This window comes from Cervus canadensis, chromosome 19 (assembly GCF_019320065.1).
Source record: "Cervus canadensis isolate Bull #8, Minnesota chromosome 19, ASM1932006v1, whole genome shotgun sequence".
NCBI classification, from domain to species: domain Eukaryota; kingdom Metazoa; phylum Chordata; class Mammalia; order Artiodactyla; family Cervidae; genus Cervus; species Cervus canadensis.
The window spans coordinates 52,635,723-52,651,969 of record NC_057404.1 but is presented as its reverse complement, the minus strand read 5'-3'; positions in this window follow the sequence as shown (position 1 = coordinate 52,651,969).

The following is a 16,247-nucleotide window of genomic DNA, read 5'->3' as shown; positions in this document are numbered from 1 at the left end:
TACCCAGGACTGATCTCCTTTAGGATGGATAGGCCTTGAATATTAATGCACTTAAGGAAATGCTTACATGCATTTAAATCACACTATTATCTTTTTTTGAGGGAGTTTATATTCTGTAATTAATGATGCCATTCTATGAAGAAATCAGATTTCAAAATACAGACATTATTGTTCACCTTCAAATATCACCAGTTCTCTGTAAATCTTAAGTTACTCAGTCCCAAAACTAGTAGCAATATTCTAAGTAGTAGTCTACTTAGAATGGTCAGAGTAGTCAGAGTAGTGGTCAGAGTGGATTACAAAATTAAAATAGATCTCAATTTTATTTTGAGAATCAAAAATCTTAGCTTCTTAACAGATATACAGAGCTGAAATATATGTAACACAAGCTCTTAACAGCTTAACAAGCTCTTTTTTTCCCCACACACCATTATCCATTAGCAATCACATAATGGAAATAGTTTTAATATTCTTTTATATTCATAATGAAATATATATATATATATATATATATTCAGTTTTTTAAACTTGGGATAAATTTTTTAGTGGTTAAATGTGAATGACATCTCTAATTCTTTTTTTGTTTTGAAGCAGAGATTTATTATTATACTGGTGGGTGGAATCTCCTTATATTAAGGAGTTAGAATGAAGAGGGGTAATCTGAAAATATATATCCTCTGAAAAGTGACTCAGAATCCATTCTCCAGAGAAAGAGGGAGGGAAGCTGTGGGCAGATGCAAAAGACCTTCCCCTGAGGACCAACAGTGCGTATAGAGGTTAAGGAAAAGCAGTGAACAGTATTCCCAAGTGTTGGTTCCCCATCCACTCAATGTACCCTAAACAGTCTACAGTACATGGATAGTATTATTTATGTATATGTTATATTAAATACATATGCTATGTTTTGAAATCAGAGAACTTTACTGACCAGAATTCTAGGCCATATGGATTGACATTTTTCTGATGAACAGGTCTGTGCTTTTATGTTGTTTTGATTTTGTTTATTGTTTATATTTTTTAGTTAAGAATATAGGATGCCAATCTTCTGATATTATTTTTTAAAATATATCTAAATAGCATTTCTAACCTGTAACTCAAAATTATTAGTGTTGATAATCATTCATTAGCAGAGCCTGAGGATAAAGGAAATGCAAGGCAAATATTAGTCAACACATTGTATAGATGTGTAAACCAGGCCTAAGTGTAACTGTTGATGATCACTGTCAATCCTCATTCATAAAAAGCTATACGTTTCTGATTTCCAAACCTGTAAATTTAGAGGGAAATGAGGGAAAAATTAAGATCAAAATTTCAAGCAAATTAACAGGTAAATATTCTATTTTGTTTGTTTGTTTTTGCCATACATTGACATGAATCAGCCACGGGTATACATGTGTCCCCCATCCTGAACCTCCCTCCCACCCTCCCCATCCCATCCCTCAGCGTCATCCCAGTGCACCAGCCCTGAGCACCCTGTCTCATGCATTGAACCTGGACTGGTGATCTATTTCACATATGATAATATACATGTTTTAATGCTGTTCTCTCAGATCATCCCACCCTCGCCTTCTCCCACAGAGTCCAAAAGACTGTTCTATACATCTGTGTCTCTTTTGCTGTCTCACATTTAGGGTAACAGGTAAATATTCTAAAATTGACCCACTTACCACTGTCCTCAATGTGTGCTCAGGATTTAAATAATAATGAAAAATCAATTGTTTAATAATTAACCTCTCCCCAGGCTTCTCTGATAGCTAGTTGGTAAAGAATCCCCCTGCAAGGCAGGAGACCCCGCTTCAATTCCTGGGTCAGGAAGAGCTGCTGGAGAAGGGATAGGCTCCCCACTCCAGTATTCTTGGGCTTCCCTCGTGGCTCAGCTGGTAAAGAATCCGCCTGCAATGTGGGAGACCTGGGTTCGATCCCTGGGTGTGGAAGATCCCCCTGGAGAAGGGAAAGGCTACTCCCTCCAGTATTCTGGCCTAGAGAATTTCATGGACTATATGTAGTCCATGGGGTCACAAAGAGTCGGACACAGACTGAGCAACTTTCACTTTCAACCTCTCCCCCAGTGACTTTGCCTAGTGTTGTTTCCCATTATTGCTCTGCAATAAAGAATGAAATAATGAATGGTCTGTATAGTCAAGGCTATAATCTTCCCAGTTGTCACCTACGGTTGTCAGAGCTGGATCATAAAGAAGGCAAAATGCCAAAGAATTGATGCCTTCGAAATGTGGTGCTAGAGAAGACTACTGAAGTCTCTTGCACGGCAAGATCACACCAGTCAATCTTAAGGGAGATCAAGCCTGAATATTCACTGGAAGGATTGATGCTGAAGCTGAAGCTCCAGTATTTTGGTCATCTGATGTGAATACACAACTCTGGAAAAGTCCCTGAAGCTGGGAAGGATTGAGGGCAGAAGGAGAAGAGGGCATCAGAGGATGAGATGACTGGATGGCATCACTGATGCAATGAATATGAACTTGGCAAACTTCAACTCCGGGAGCTGGTGAAGGACAGGGAGGCCTGGGGTGCTGCAGTCCGTGGGATCACAAAGAGTCTGACGTGACTGGGCAGCTGAACAACAACAAATGAGTGAAATACAAAATGTGTGTTTAGCTGTTGCATATAGCATGCTAGTATGCAAGGATCATAGGAGTACTAAATGTCAGTATGTGAAAGATCCTTGGAATGAAATAATTGTGCAAACAAAGTGGCTGCATAGAAGTGGGCAAATGACGCAAAGGCAGAAACTATTTATTTTCATTGTTATCCTGAATTAAGTTAAGAAAATGTCTCTTGAAATATATAAGAATGTGTGTATGAATCATATGTAAAAGCAAATAGAAAGGTGAATGACTGTAAGGTAAGTGGAGGTCACTGTTAGGTCTTTTATTTTCTTTCCAATTTTATAAAGTATAAATTTGGGAAATTAATTACAAGCTAGAATTTTACATACATGGGAAGTATATTTTAAAATGCAGTTCTGCAATCTTCTATTGTTGCACTTGACAAAGCATGTGGAAGAATAATTATAATTTATACTAATATATCTATTAACAATTTCCTCCCCTCACAATCCTTGTGACTCCCACCCACCAGTATCGTAATAAATCTCTGCTTTATATGGAAAATATAAAAACAACACAATTTTTGGTGTATATATCACATTTATACTTTAAAACTAGAATTGTATATAGTATTATCTTATTTGATGCTCAGACTTCAAAGAAAAGTGAGACAGCTATTTTTTTTTTCCATTCTGAACAGTGCAGCTGAGAATTTTGTGTGTTGAAGTGATGTCTTCACATAATTTTGTAGATTCTAAAACTGATTCTTGATTATTTGATTCTTAACTCCAATATTTGAATTCAAGTATAAATAGATTTTATGTAAAATTTTCCCATTTTCTCATAAGATGAAATGCAGAGCCCTTGTTCTCATTCACCCACATGCAGCTCCGAATTGGAATCAATAAATACTTGCATACTGTTGGTCGGTTTAAAATGAAAATGTGAAAAATCTTTATTTCTTTACTTTCTTATTTGCATATATTAACAGAAAAAGACATATATTATCAAAGTAAAAGCTTATTTAAATGCCAAACTCTCTTAATTAAAATGGTCTGCTTTAAATACCCCTCTATAAATCATGTACATTTAGCCATTATGCTTCTGATTTAAACAAACAAAAGAAAATATATTTTTTCTTAATCAAAATACAAGCAATCTGTATGGTACAATGTGGGTAATAATAGGTAGAAGTTGTGATGTTGTTTTGTTAAGAAGATTATTTGTTTATGGGCTGTACTTTTCATTTGACTCACTTTCTCACAAAAGTGGCATCACAAACACCCGAAACGGAAGGGAGAACAGATTTCAGCATTTGCTGTTGCTGCTATGAGAATGCAGAGGGAAAGCGAGTGAGAAGCTGGGGCAAAGAACTGCCTTCCTGGTCCTGAATGTGGCAGTGGTTTCTTGCGTGCAGTAATGATTATACTAAAGCAGTTTTGTTTCTCTCACTGTGCTGACAGGAACACTGTAAAAATATGCTTTCTTATAAACTACAGTATTCCTCAGTGTTAATATCCAAAATATTCTGTCATAGTTAATGTGGAAGTGTGTTACACAAGAAAATGTGAGGCTGATGTGTTTTTATACAAGTGTAAATATTGTTTTCTCTTACATTGATTTATTAATTTGAATAATTATAGGAGTTGATGTGAATAGGAGTATAAAGAGATTTATGAAGTTAAATTATGCCTTTTTCTTTCTTAATTTAAAGATCATATTATATCTTCAAAAATATGTTATGATTATCAAGTTAAACATGGCTTAGAAAACAAAAAGTATTTCTAATGATTTAGAACCAGTCAAGTCCATAATAATTATGCTGTTAATCACACCTAAGTTATCAAGACTATAGCTTGGTTTCCATGAATACATATGTGCACATTCCAGCCCTGCTCTTTAGAAAAGGTCAAAGCACTCTTCTAAATGGACCTTTGAGGAACATACTCTATCCTCTTTGATACTTTCCTGTTTCATCCTTAGAATTCATATATCCTTGCATAATCATTTATGTCATGTGTTCTAGACACTACACCTTTTATTTTTCTTCATCTGAGTCCTCTGGTTAATCACTGTAATATTTAAAACGGAGTCTTAAGAATTCAATATAGTAGTTCAAATGTGTAAACCTAGTCCAGAATATATACTGAAATTATTACTGTTCTTGATCTCTGTACGCAATAGCAGACACTGCTCACTGACTGTTTAACACTCATTCACCATCTTAAATGGCTAAGAACCTCGACTTCACTAGTAGTACCTCTCACATATAACTCAATGCACAAGGCTAAATCCTGAGTCATGTAAAACAATTATAATGGTTCCATCCTGTGATGTACTGATAAATATTTAACAGTCATCTGAATCTGTAGATTAAAAAGAGAAAAAGGGGGAGAGAGAAAAAAAGAGGGACCCTGATTTGTAATGTGTAATAATTATTTTACTGTAAATATTATAAACATGGAGTATACTAAGCTAGTATCATGATTTGTCTCTGAATAAGGAGTTACAGCTTGACATCCATGATCAGCTGTCATGAACTGGTTCAAGCCAACTGATCTCATCTCTCATGCTGGAAATGGTTTACATGAGGGAACTTGGTTTTGATGTGATTAGACATGTGTCCCAATACTGGCTAATGAGGTTCATCTTAATCACCCTGCAATCCCACACATCTTTCTAAAAACATCCAGAATGAACTGTTCAATTTTTACCTATCTACATCACTAGGAAGATAGATAGATAGATTAGTCAGTCAGTTCAGTCGCTCAGTCATATCTGACTCTTTGTGACCCCATGGACTGCAGCACCCCAGCCTCCCTTTCCCTGTCCATCACCAACTTCCGGAGCTTGCTCAATCTCATGAGCATTGACTCAGTGATGACATCCGACCATCTCATCCTCTGTCGTCCTGTTCTCCTCCTCCCTTCAACCTTTCCCAGCATCAGGGTCTTTTCAAATGAGTCAGTTCTTCACATCAGGTGGCCAAAGTATTGGAGTTTCAGTTTTAGCATCAATCCTTCCAATGAATATTCAGGACTGATTTCCTTCAGGATGGACTGGTTGGATCTCCTTGCTGTCCAAGGGACTCTCAAGAGTCTTCTCCAACACCACACTTCAAAAGCATCAATTCTTGAGTGCTCAGCTTTCTTTAAAGTCCAACTCTCACATCCCTACATGACTACTGGAAAAACCATAACTTTGACTAGATGGATCTTTGTTGGCAAAGTAAGGTCTCTGTTTTTTAATATGCTGTCTAGGTTGGTCATAACTTTTCTTCCAAGGAGCGTCTTTTAATTTAATGGCTGTAGTTACCACCTGCAGTGATTTTGGAGCCCAAGGAAATAAAGTCAGCCAGTGTTTCCACTGTTTACCCATCTATTTACCATGAAGTGATGGGACTGAATGCCATGATCTTAGTTTTCTGAATGTTGAGTTTTAAGCCAACTTTTTCACTCTCCTCTTTCACTTTCATCAAGAAGCTCTTTAGTTCCTCTTTGCTTTCTGTCATAAGGGTGGTGTCATCTGCATATCTAAGGTTATTGATATTTCTCACTGCAATCTTGATTTCAACTTATGCTTCATCCAGCCTGGCATTTCACGTGATGTACTCTGCATATAAGTTAAATAAGCAGGGTGACAATATACGTACTCCTTTTTCAATTTGGAACCAGTCCATTGTTCCATGTCCAGTTCCAGCTGTTGCTTCTTGACCTGCATACGGATTTCTCAGGAGGCAGGTCAGGTGATTGGGTATTCCCATGTCTTAAAGAATTTTCCACAGTTTATTGTGATCCACACAGTCAAAGGTTATGGCATAGTCAGTGAAGCAGAAGTATATGTTTTTCTGGAATTCTCTTTCTTTTTCTATGATCCAGTGGATGTTGGCAGTTTGCTCTCTGGTTCCTCTTCCTTTTCTAAATCCAGCTTCATCATCTGGAAGTTCTCGGTTCATGTACTACTGAAGCCTCGCTTGAGAATTTTGAGCATTACTTTGCTAGCATGTGAGATGAGGTAGGTAGATAGATGAGATAGATAGACAGTTGGAGATTATAGATAAATTTGTATTGAAACCATGCATACTTATAATTGTTGAGCTTCTTTAATTGAGATCTTTTCATATTTACCGAGAACTATTAATATTTTCCTATGAACTTGATTTTTTTATCAACAGTACATCTTGTTATTGAAGACTCTTTCATAGTTGGCAATCCGATGTTAAAAAGTCTTATGTTTAAAAATGTGCTTGACATTGAACATTTTATTTTATTTCCCAAAAGTTTTCATTTACTTTTCTCTTTTTGTAAAAAAAAAAAGGAAAAAAAAAAACGAAAAGAAATCTGTGAATGCTTATTTTCTATTTGCTGTTGGGTTCCTGTTTTTTACATTAACTTATGCATGTTTGTTATGTAAAAGATACAAGCCCTCCAGCATATACAGCATATCTAAAAAATATCTTAAAAAGGCTGCAATATTTAAACATTACATTTTTTTCTGCTGTTACTAGCTTTTGTACAATTGCTTCTTTCATCAGAATTTTTCACACTGAAATAATAAAAATAGTCACACATATTTCTTGATATTTTATTAACAGTTATCCTTCCAGGATTTGAGTAAATATGCAAAAAATATTCTTATCCCTTGGTTTCTACTCATCAAGAGGGAATAGGGAAGCTCTGAGAGATGGTGTGAGACACAACCTTGAAGGAGCACCAGGTATGTCCCCTGAGTCTGTACTTGCTTTTTTTTTTTTTTCCATTTTGAGTTGTCCTTTGCATCTCATAGGTACCTTTTATTAACTGTGTCAAATTGTCAATGACAAAATGTTCTTTTTAATTCAAGTGTATAGCATCTAGGGGCATTTAGAATTGCACAGAGTATTTGTAATGCATTGGAAATACAAACAAAGCTAGTGGAGGTGATGGAATTCCAGTTGAGCTATTTCAAATCCTAAAAGATGATGCTATGAAAGTGCTGCACTCAGTATGCCAAAAAAATTTGGAAAACTCAGCAGTGGCCACAGGACTGGAAAAGATTAGTTTTTATTCCAATCCCAAAGAAAGGCAATGCCAAAGAATGCTCAAACTATCTCACAATTGCATTAATCTCATATGCTAGTAAAATAATCCTCAAAATTCTCCAAGCCAGGCTTAGCAATACATGAACCATGAACTTCCAGATGTTCAAGCTGGTTTTAGAAAAGACAGAGGAACCAGAGCTCAAATTGCCAACATCTGCTGGATCACTGAAAAAGCAAGAGAGTTCCAGAAAAACATCTACTTCTGCTTTATTGTCTATGCCAAAGCCTCTGACTGTGGATCAAAAAAAACTGTGGAAAATGCTGAGGAAAAGTAGTACGTTAAGGCTGTATATTGTCACCCTGCTTATTTAACTTATACACAGAGTACATCATGAGAAACGCTGGGATGGATGAAGCACAAGACGGAATCAAGATTGCTGGGAGAAATATCAATAACCTCAGATATGCAGATGACACCACTGTTGTGGCAGAAAGTGAGGAAGAACTAAAGAGCCTCTTGATGAAACTGAAAGAGGAAAGTGAAAAAGTTGACTTAAAACTCAACATTCAGAAAACTAAGATCATGGCATCTGGGCCCATCACTTCATGGGAAATAGATGGGGAAACAGTGAAAACAGTGTCTGACTTTATTTTTGGGGACTCCAAAATCACTTCAGATGGTGACTGCAGCCATGAAATTAAAAGATGCTTACTCCCTGGAAGAAAAGTTTTGACCAACCTAGACAGCATATTAAAAAGCAGAGACATTGCTTTGCCAACAAAGGTCCATCTAGTCAAGGCTATGGTTTTTCCAGGAGTCATGTATGGATGTGAGAGTTGGACTATAAAGATAGCTGAGTGCAGAAGAACTGATGCTTTGGAACTATGGTGTTGGAGAAGACTCTTGAGATTCCCTTGGACTGTAAGAAGATCCAACCAGTCCATCCTAAATATCAGTCCTGAATATTCACTGGAAGGATTGATGTTGAAGCTGAAACTCCTATACTTTGGCCACATGATGCGAAGAGCTGACTCATTGGAAAAGACCCCAATGCTGGGAAAGATTGAGGGCAGGAGGAGAAGGGGACAACAGAGGATGGGATGGCTGGATGGCATCGTCAACTCAATCAACATGAATTTGGTAAACTCCAGGAGTTTGTAACGGACAGGGAGGCCTGGCATGTTGCAGTCCATGGGGTCACAGAGTCGGATATGACTGAGAGCCTGAACTGAACTGAACTGGAAATACATTCCCCCTTCTTTGAAGATATTATATAAATTTAATCTTGAAATATAATTTTATATGGACAGTCCCCAAAAATGATTATTTTCTCCATTGGAAGCTGATCTCAAACACGTACACACACACATATACATATATTGAAAGGCATATATATGTGTGTGTGTGTGTGTATGTGTGTATGTGTGTATGTGAAAGGCATTATCCTTGCTGTTTCTCTGACTTAGCACACACCATTTATTCTTAGTATTAGAACTTGGGAGAAAGCCTAAAACCCACTCTGCTAACCTCAGGCTGACTTTGTGCTTTTACTTCAAATGAAACCACCACATCTACTGATTGCACAAAAGCATGATTGGCTAAGCCCGCTGCTTCTCCAGTAACAATATCATGGTTATATGTTCCAAAATAAAATTTTTACCTTCCTTGGCTTTCAGCTGCCTCCATTGTTTGAGTGTATCGTTCTTTAGTTGTTCACACAAAGTACTATTTTGTCATAATACCTATTGATCAAATTGCCATATTAACACCTCAAATTCCCTCTCTTAGTTTTTCTTCATGACACATTCACTTAAAAGCCAAGAAAAGGAAAAGGGATCTTCTGTGAATATCTGCATACTTTTCTATACTTCTCTTGGTTTGAAGTAAAAATGTTCATGGTGAGGAACTGCCATAAAAATACAGTTAAGTGTATACATTTAAAAATTTTCCATAGCTCTTTTGCTTTCATTTTTCACATTGTACCTTTTAAATGTTCTAACTTCCATGAAGACTTGAGTCCTTCTTCTTATAGAATAAATGAATGTGATTAAAAATTATTATATTAAGGCGCTTATATATAAACAAGCATATGTTTTATTGTTTTCAAATCAGCATATTCATAAAATGGCTATGGGAGACAAGGTTGTCGTTAATTGACTCACGTCTGTACTTAAAATGATTTCTAAACTATGAGTGAAATGTCTGTTTGCCTATCATGTATTGTGTTTCTATCTTCGTTTTAAAGAAAATCTCCCCCAATAGTCAATCGGGGTGTACAGTATTTTCCATTACGCTGAGTCCTGTTGATACTGAGAATCAGTACCTTTGGCACAGTTAACACACTGTAATACTTTTTGAGCATTTGCTCTTGTCAGCCACACCCCTGAAAACTGGATCACAGGTGTAGGTAGAAATAGTACATGGAGCTCCCCTTTACACCACTTGGCACTTTATGCCTTTTTTTTTTTTTTTTTTTTAGTTCAGTTCAGTTCAGTCACTCAGTCATGTCTGACTCTTTGAGACCACATGTACTGCAGCACACCAGGCTTCCCTGTCCATTAACAACTCCTGGAGCTTGCTCAAACTCATGCGCATCAACTTGGTGATGCCATCCAACCATCTCATCCTCTGTCATCCCCTTCTCTCTCCTTCAATCTTTCCTACACCAGGGTCTTTTCCAGTGAGTTAGTTCTTCGCATTAGCTGACCAAAGCGTTGGAGCTTCAGCTTCAGTATCAGTCCTTCCAATGAATATTCAGGACTGATTTCCTTTAGAATTCACTGGTTTAATCTCTTTGCAGTCCAAGGGATTCTCAAGAGTCTTCTCCAGCACCACAGTTGAAAAGCATCAATTCTTCGGCACTCAGTTTTCTTTAAAGTCCAACTCTCACATCTATACATGACCATTGGAAAAACCATAGCCTTGATTAGACAGACCTTTGTTGACAAAGTAATGTCTCTGCTTTTTAATATGCTGTCTAGGTTGGTCATAGCTTTTCTTCCAAAGAGGAAGTGTCTTTTAATTTCATGGTTGCAGTCATTATCTGCAGTGATTTTGGAGCTCAAGAAAATAGAGTCTGCCACTGTTTCCACTGTTTCCCCATCTATTTGCCATGAAGTGATGGGACTGAATGCCATGATCTTAGTTTTTTGAATGTTGAGTTTAAGCCAACTTTTTCACTCTCCTCTTTCACTTTCATCAAGAGACTCTTTAGTTCTTCTTCACTTTCTGCCATAAGGGTGGTGTCATCTGCATATTGAGGTTATTGATATTTCTCCCAGCAGTCTTGATTCCAGCTTATGCTTCATCCAGCCTGCCATTCCATGTGATGTACTCTGCATATAAGTTAAATAAGCAGGATGACTATATACAGACTTGATGTACTCCTTTCCCAATTTGGAACCAGCTTATGCAACCTTAAACTTGAATTATCATCTGAGGAGATCCTATGACTGCCCATTTTTCTTGGATGTTAAAAAGACACTGGGGAGATTGAGGTTCCCAAAGCAGAGACAGTATATATTCTTAATTTCCTTAACACACTAACACAGTGCTTAGTTTATAGGTAAACATTCAGTAAATATTACTAAAGTGAATTGACAGAGACTTGTGTATATGCTATAAATGTTCCAACCTCAGCCCCATAAAAGTATAAAAATTTGTGCTGTTCTTTGTAAGAATGTCCTTGGATATCTTTTAAATTAAGCTTCAGTGGGTTTGCAGGGAGGAAAAGGTGATCAAACCAGTAAGCAGGTTTACGAGAATGGAAAGGGAGTGTTCTGTGAAGAGAAAAGACAAAATAGCAGTGAAATCAAAGGCAAAAAGTTCAAACCAAAGAATCAAAAATGCAACATTATCCAAATAAATGGGAAAATATGTTTTTAAACTACAAAAGCTGGGGGTATGGAAGAATACCATTTAGACTAACAAACAGGAGGAACAGGTCCTAACAGGGACTTAACTTCAGAGGAATTATAAATATTACCCTGTACTAGGTTTTGCCTGTTGATCCTGACACATCTGTCTCTTTCTTTTCCCAAGTACCTGTTAACTCAGGATAAATCAAATGAGATGGAGAGAAAGAATCAGAAGATACTTAATTCAAATGTAATATTTACATTTAGAATATCTTCCAGAGTTGAAGGAAATTTCCATAAGGAAGTCAGTGTTTGTTTCTCCAGTTCTCTGCTGTATGTTACCACACTGAGCTAGCCAGGAAACAAGCTTGAGATGACTTTGTAGGTTGAGAGAGAAGTAACACGGGGAAAGCTGAAAGAGGTACGGAAGTGAAGACATGCTATTTCCCATCACCACCAGCAGAAAGGACTTGGGCTCTATTGCATCTTTCATTTAATCTTTTTCTGCCCTGACACAGAACACATATTATTAGTTTACCTCTAAATGTATTATTCTTTTAATATGAGAACCAAGGTATATAAAAAAGATTGAGAATAATGATTCTGCTGAGGGCCTTGCTGATGTTTTTTCTTCGCCTCCAGCTCTGAAAAGCAATGAATGTTCTTAGAGCCTTAGTAGGCTCTGTTGACAATCATGGTATTGATTCTAAAAGAAGGAAGAAAAATAAAACTGCTAGTTTATGTGCATGTGTTAAGCTATCTGGAAGCAGGATTTATCTATGGAAAATGTTTGTATCAATATTATTTACAAACCTAGTGGCAGAGGGAAAATATGTGAATGGATATGTTGTACAACATAGAGCATTAGTTATAGTAATAATACACAGCAAACAGAATTTCTCCATCATTTTCTATGCTTAATAAAAGTCTTAGACATTGGATAGCTTATTTGCATATTTCCTTAAAGGAAACATTAACAGACTCCTAAACAATAAAATACCAATTTTTAACATTAAAAGTATATAAAGAATAAAACTAGAGATTATCATACAAATAATTAATTTAAATATATCCAGCTATTTTAATTGCAGATTCAAAAATATCAACCAAACATAAATTCTTGAAATTCTTACCTAGATGACATGTCAAGCAAAATATTAATCACGCTGGTCCTCGCATCAGTCCACTATGGAAAAAATGAAGTATTTCAGCCGAATTATCTCAAAGACTTCTTCTAGCTCCTGGTGTTTACACCCTTTCTTCATCTTTTATTACTTTTATGTTGGTTTCCCAAGCTGTCAGGATGCTGTAGTGTAGCAGAGGTCCTCTTGGAAAGCAGTTAGGAGAGCAAGGTGATCCAGCTCTGCCAATAGATCTGTGGGACTGGGTACTACTTAAACTTTGTGTGCCTGATTTGAAAACCAAGCAATTAACAGAATACCTATCTACTCCTTATGAGAATGAAATAAATAATACAAAAAAATTACTTATCAGAATGTCTGACATTTATTTTGTGTGTGTTAATGTTTTGTGAGTTTCAAATTTATTAATACAATTATGTAATGCTCAACATATACCTAATTAAATTTGGAATGTTCATTTTATGTCAACTATAGAAATAAAAATTTCATAAATCTATAAATTTTTATAGTTTGACTGAATACATATACACACACACACACACACACAGACATATTCATGCCATACGCTATTTCTATGAAGAAGAAATGAAAAGGAAAAAAGTTGGCGGAAAGAACATAAGAGACTATGAAAAAAAGGTGCAAAGTATACCACAAAGAAAGATTTAATATATTAGTAACAAACAGAAACAAGCATATAGTAGAAACACTTCTAAAGATAAACAGCTTAAAATTAGAAGCAAGTGTTTATCTCAAAAATATACTAAATATGGTAATTAAGACAACACTGGTATGCAATTTGTACATTTCAACTGAGACAGATCATAAAGTTATAAAAACGTGTACTACTTAGCATGGATGTAGAGGGCAAGAGGAAAAAAAAGAATATCCAAAGATGATAATACTATGTATCACTTATCATAACAAAGATATAGACAAGTTTAAAATAATACAAAAAAACTAAGCAAAAAACGTAGCTGGGTTTGTGCCAGGAGTATTAGTGTTGTAACTTCTGAAATAAATTTAGATAATATCCATGTCAAATTTGATTCTGAGCTCTGGATCTGAGACTATATGTGTGTATATATATATATACACACATATATATATATGCATATATATATATATACACACATATATATATATGCATATATATATATATATACACATTTCAGTTCAGTTCAGTTGCTCAGTCATGCCCAACTCTTTGCAACCCCATGGACTGCAGCACATCAGGCCTCCCTGTCCATCACCAATTCCTGGAGTTTACTCAAACTCATGTCCATTGAGTCGGTGATGCCATCTAACCATCTCATCCTCTGTCGTCCCCTTCTCCTCCTGCCCTCAATCTTTGCCAGCATCAGGGTCCTTTCAAATGAGTCAGTTCTTCCACATCAGGTGGCCGAGTTTTGGCTTCAACTTCAGTCCTTTCAATGAATTTTCCAGACTGATTTCCTTTAGGATGGATTGGTTGGATCTCCTTGCAGTCCAAGGGACTCTCAAGAGACTTCTCCAACACCACAGTTCAAAAGCATCAGTTCTTCTGCACTCAGCTTTATTTATAGTCCAACTCACACATCCATAATGACTAATGGAAAAACCACAGCTTTGACTAGATGGACCTTTATTGGCAAAGTAGTGTCTCTGCTTTTTAATATGCTATCTAGGTTGGTCATAGCTTTTCTTCCAAGGAACAAGCATCTTTTAATTTCATGACTGCAGTCACCATCTGCAGTGACTTTGGAGCCCAAGAAAATAAAGTCAGCTACTGTTTCCACTGTATCCCCATCTATTTGCCATGAAGTGATGGGACCAGATGCCATGATCTTAGTTTTAGAATGTTGAGTTTTAAGCCAACTTTTCATTCTCCTCTTTAAATTTCATCAAGATGCTCTTTAGTTCTTCTCCACTTTCTGCCATAAGGGTGGTGTCATCTGCATATCTGAGGTTACTGATATTTCTCCCAGCAATATTGATTCCAGCTTGTGCTTCATCCAGCCCAGCGTTTCTCATGATGTCCACTGCATATAAGTTAAATAAGCAGGGTGGCAGTATACAGCCTTGACATACTCCTTTCCTGATTTGGAACCAGTCTGTTGTTCCATGTCCAGTTCTAGCTGTTGCTTCTTGACCTGCATACAGATTTCTCAGGAGGCAAGTCAGGTGTTCTGGTATTCCAATTTGTTTAAGTATTTTCCAGTTTGTTGTGATCAATACAGTCAAAGGCTTTGGTGTAGTCAGTAAAGCAGAAGTAGATATTTTTCTGGAACGCTCTTGCTTTTTTGATGATCCAGTGGATGGTGGCAATTTGTGTGTGTATATATATACACACATATATATGTAGAGAGAGACAGTATATATATATATATATATATATATATATATATATATATATGTAGTTGTTTAGTTACTAAGTCATGTCCAAGTCTTTGTGACCCTATGGACTGTAGCCCACCAGGCTCATCTGTCCATGGGCTTTCCCAGGCAAGAATAGTGGAGTGGGTTGCCATTTCCTTCTCCAGGGAGATACACATATATACATTCTTGTCACTGTATTTAAGAGGTATTAAATCACCCAATGCTCCCAACAGCTTCACCAGACAGCAGACATTTATCTACATATTCAGATAAGGAAACTAGTGTACAAAGAAGATTTAGTACATCGCATTCATTCAACTTGAAAGAAGTTCTCTATTCCACAACCTACATTTTATTCCATGTCCTGTAGTTGTTGTGTTCAACAATAAGCTATTTGATTACTATTGTTATTGTGTTTTAAAAATCCCCGTTGGTGAAGAGAATAATACCATTAAAATCAAAGTTACAGAAGAGTATTTTATGACATGGCAAGATACAATACAGACTGTAAAGTGAAGGATAGACATTATCACTCTCCATCAGTCCTGGAGAGTAGAGAAGAAAAGAGATAATTAATATACACCAAGGAGTGATCTTCATATCTATTTGGTGGGCTGTAGGTGATTTTTAGTTGTTTTCCTTTTGCTTACATTTTCTTTACATATTCTACAATGAACCTCTTCAATTCTTGTAGTATCAAAATATGTTTATTTTAGTGTGCTGGTTTATTTAGTGCTGGTTCCTCTGAAAGATTTGAGAAGCTGAGCAAATTAGTATTTTCTGAAAGGATTATTTACTTTAGCTGAAGTCTTTTCAGTTGGTAGGAAGTAGTCAATTGCTCCTAAAGATGGATTGATAGCAAATAGCTTATTATTTTAAGCATGATTCACAAGATTGAAATTGTTTTTTAACCTTAGTTTTTTGGTTTTGTGTTTGCTGCATTTTAAAGTGTATTTTCACCCTTATAATAGTCACTTATATTGAAGCTATCATAAATTAACCAACATAACCTTATAATATGAATATTTTCTCAGGATTCCAGTAAGCCAAACCCAGCGATTTGACTGAAGCTGTTTAAAATCCTGACACAGAATGAATATTTCTTTCATCCTTATTTCAAGCACTAAACATTTAAATTCCTGCTTTGATATTTTCAGATTTTAATTTCTTTTAAATTCCCCCCAATAGGTGATTTTTCTGGGTTTGTTTTTAATACTAGAAAGTGAAATTCACTCAGTCGTGTCTGACTTTTTGCCATCCCATGAACTGTAGTCCATGAAATTCTCCAAGCCAGAATACTGGAGT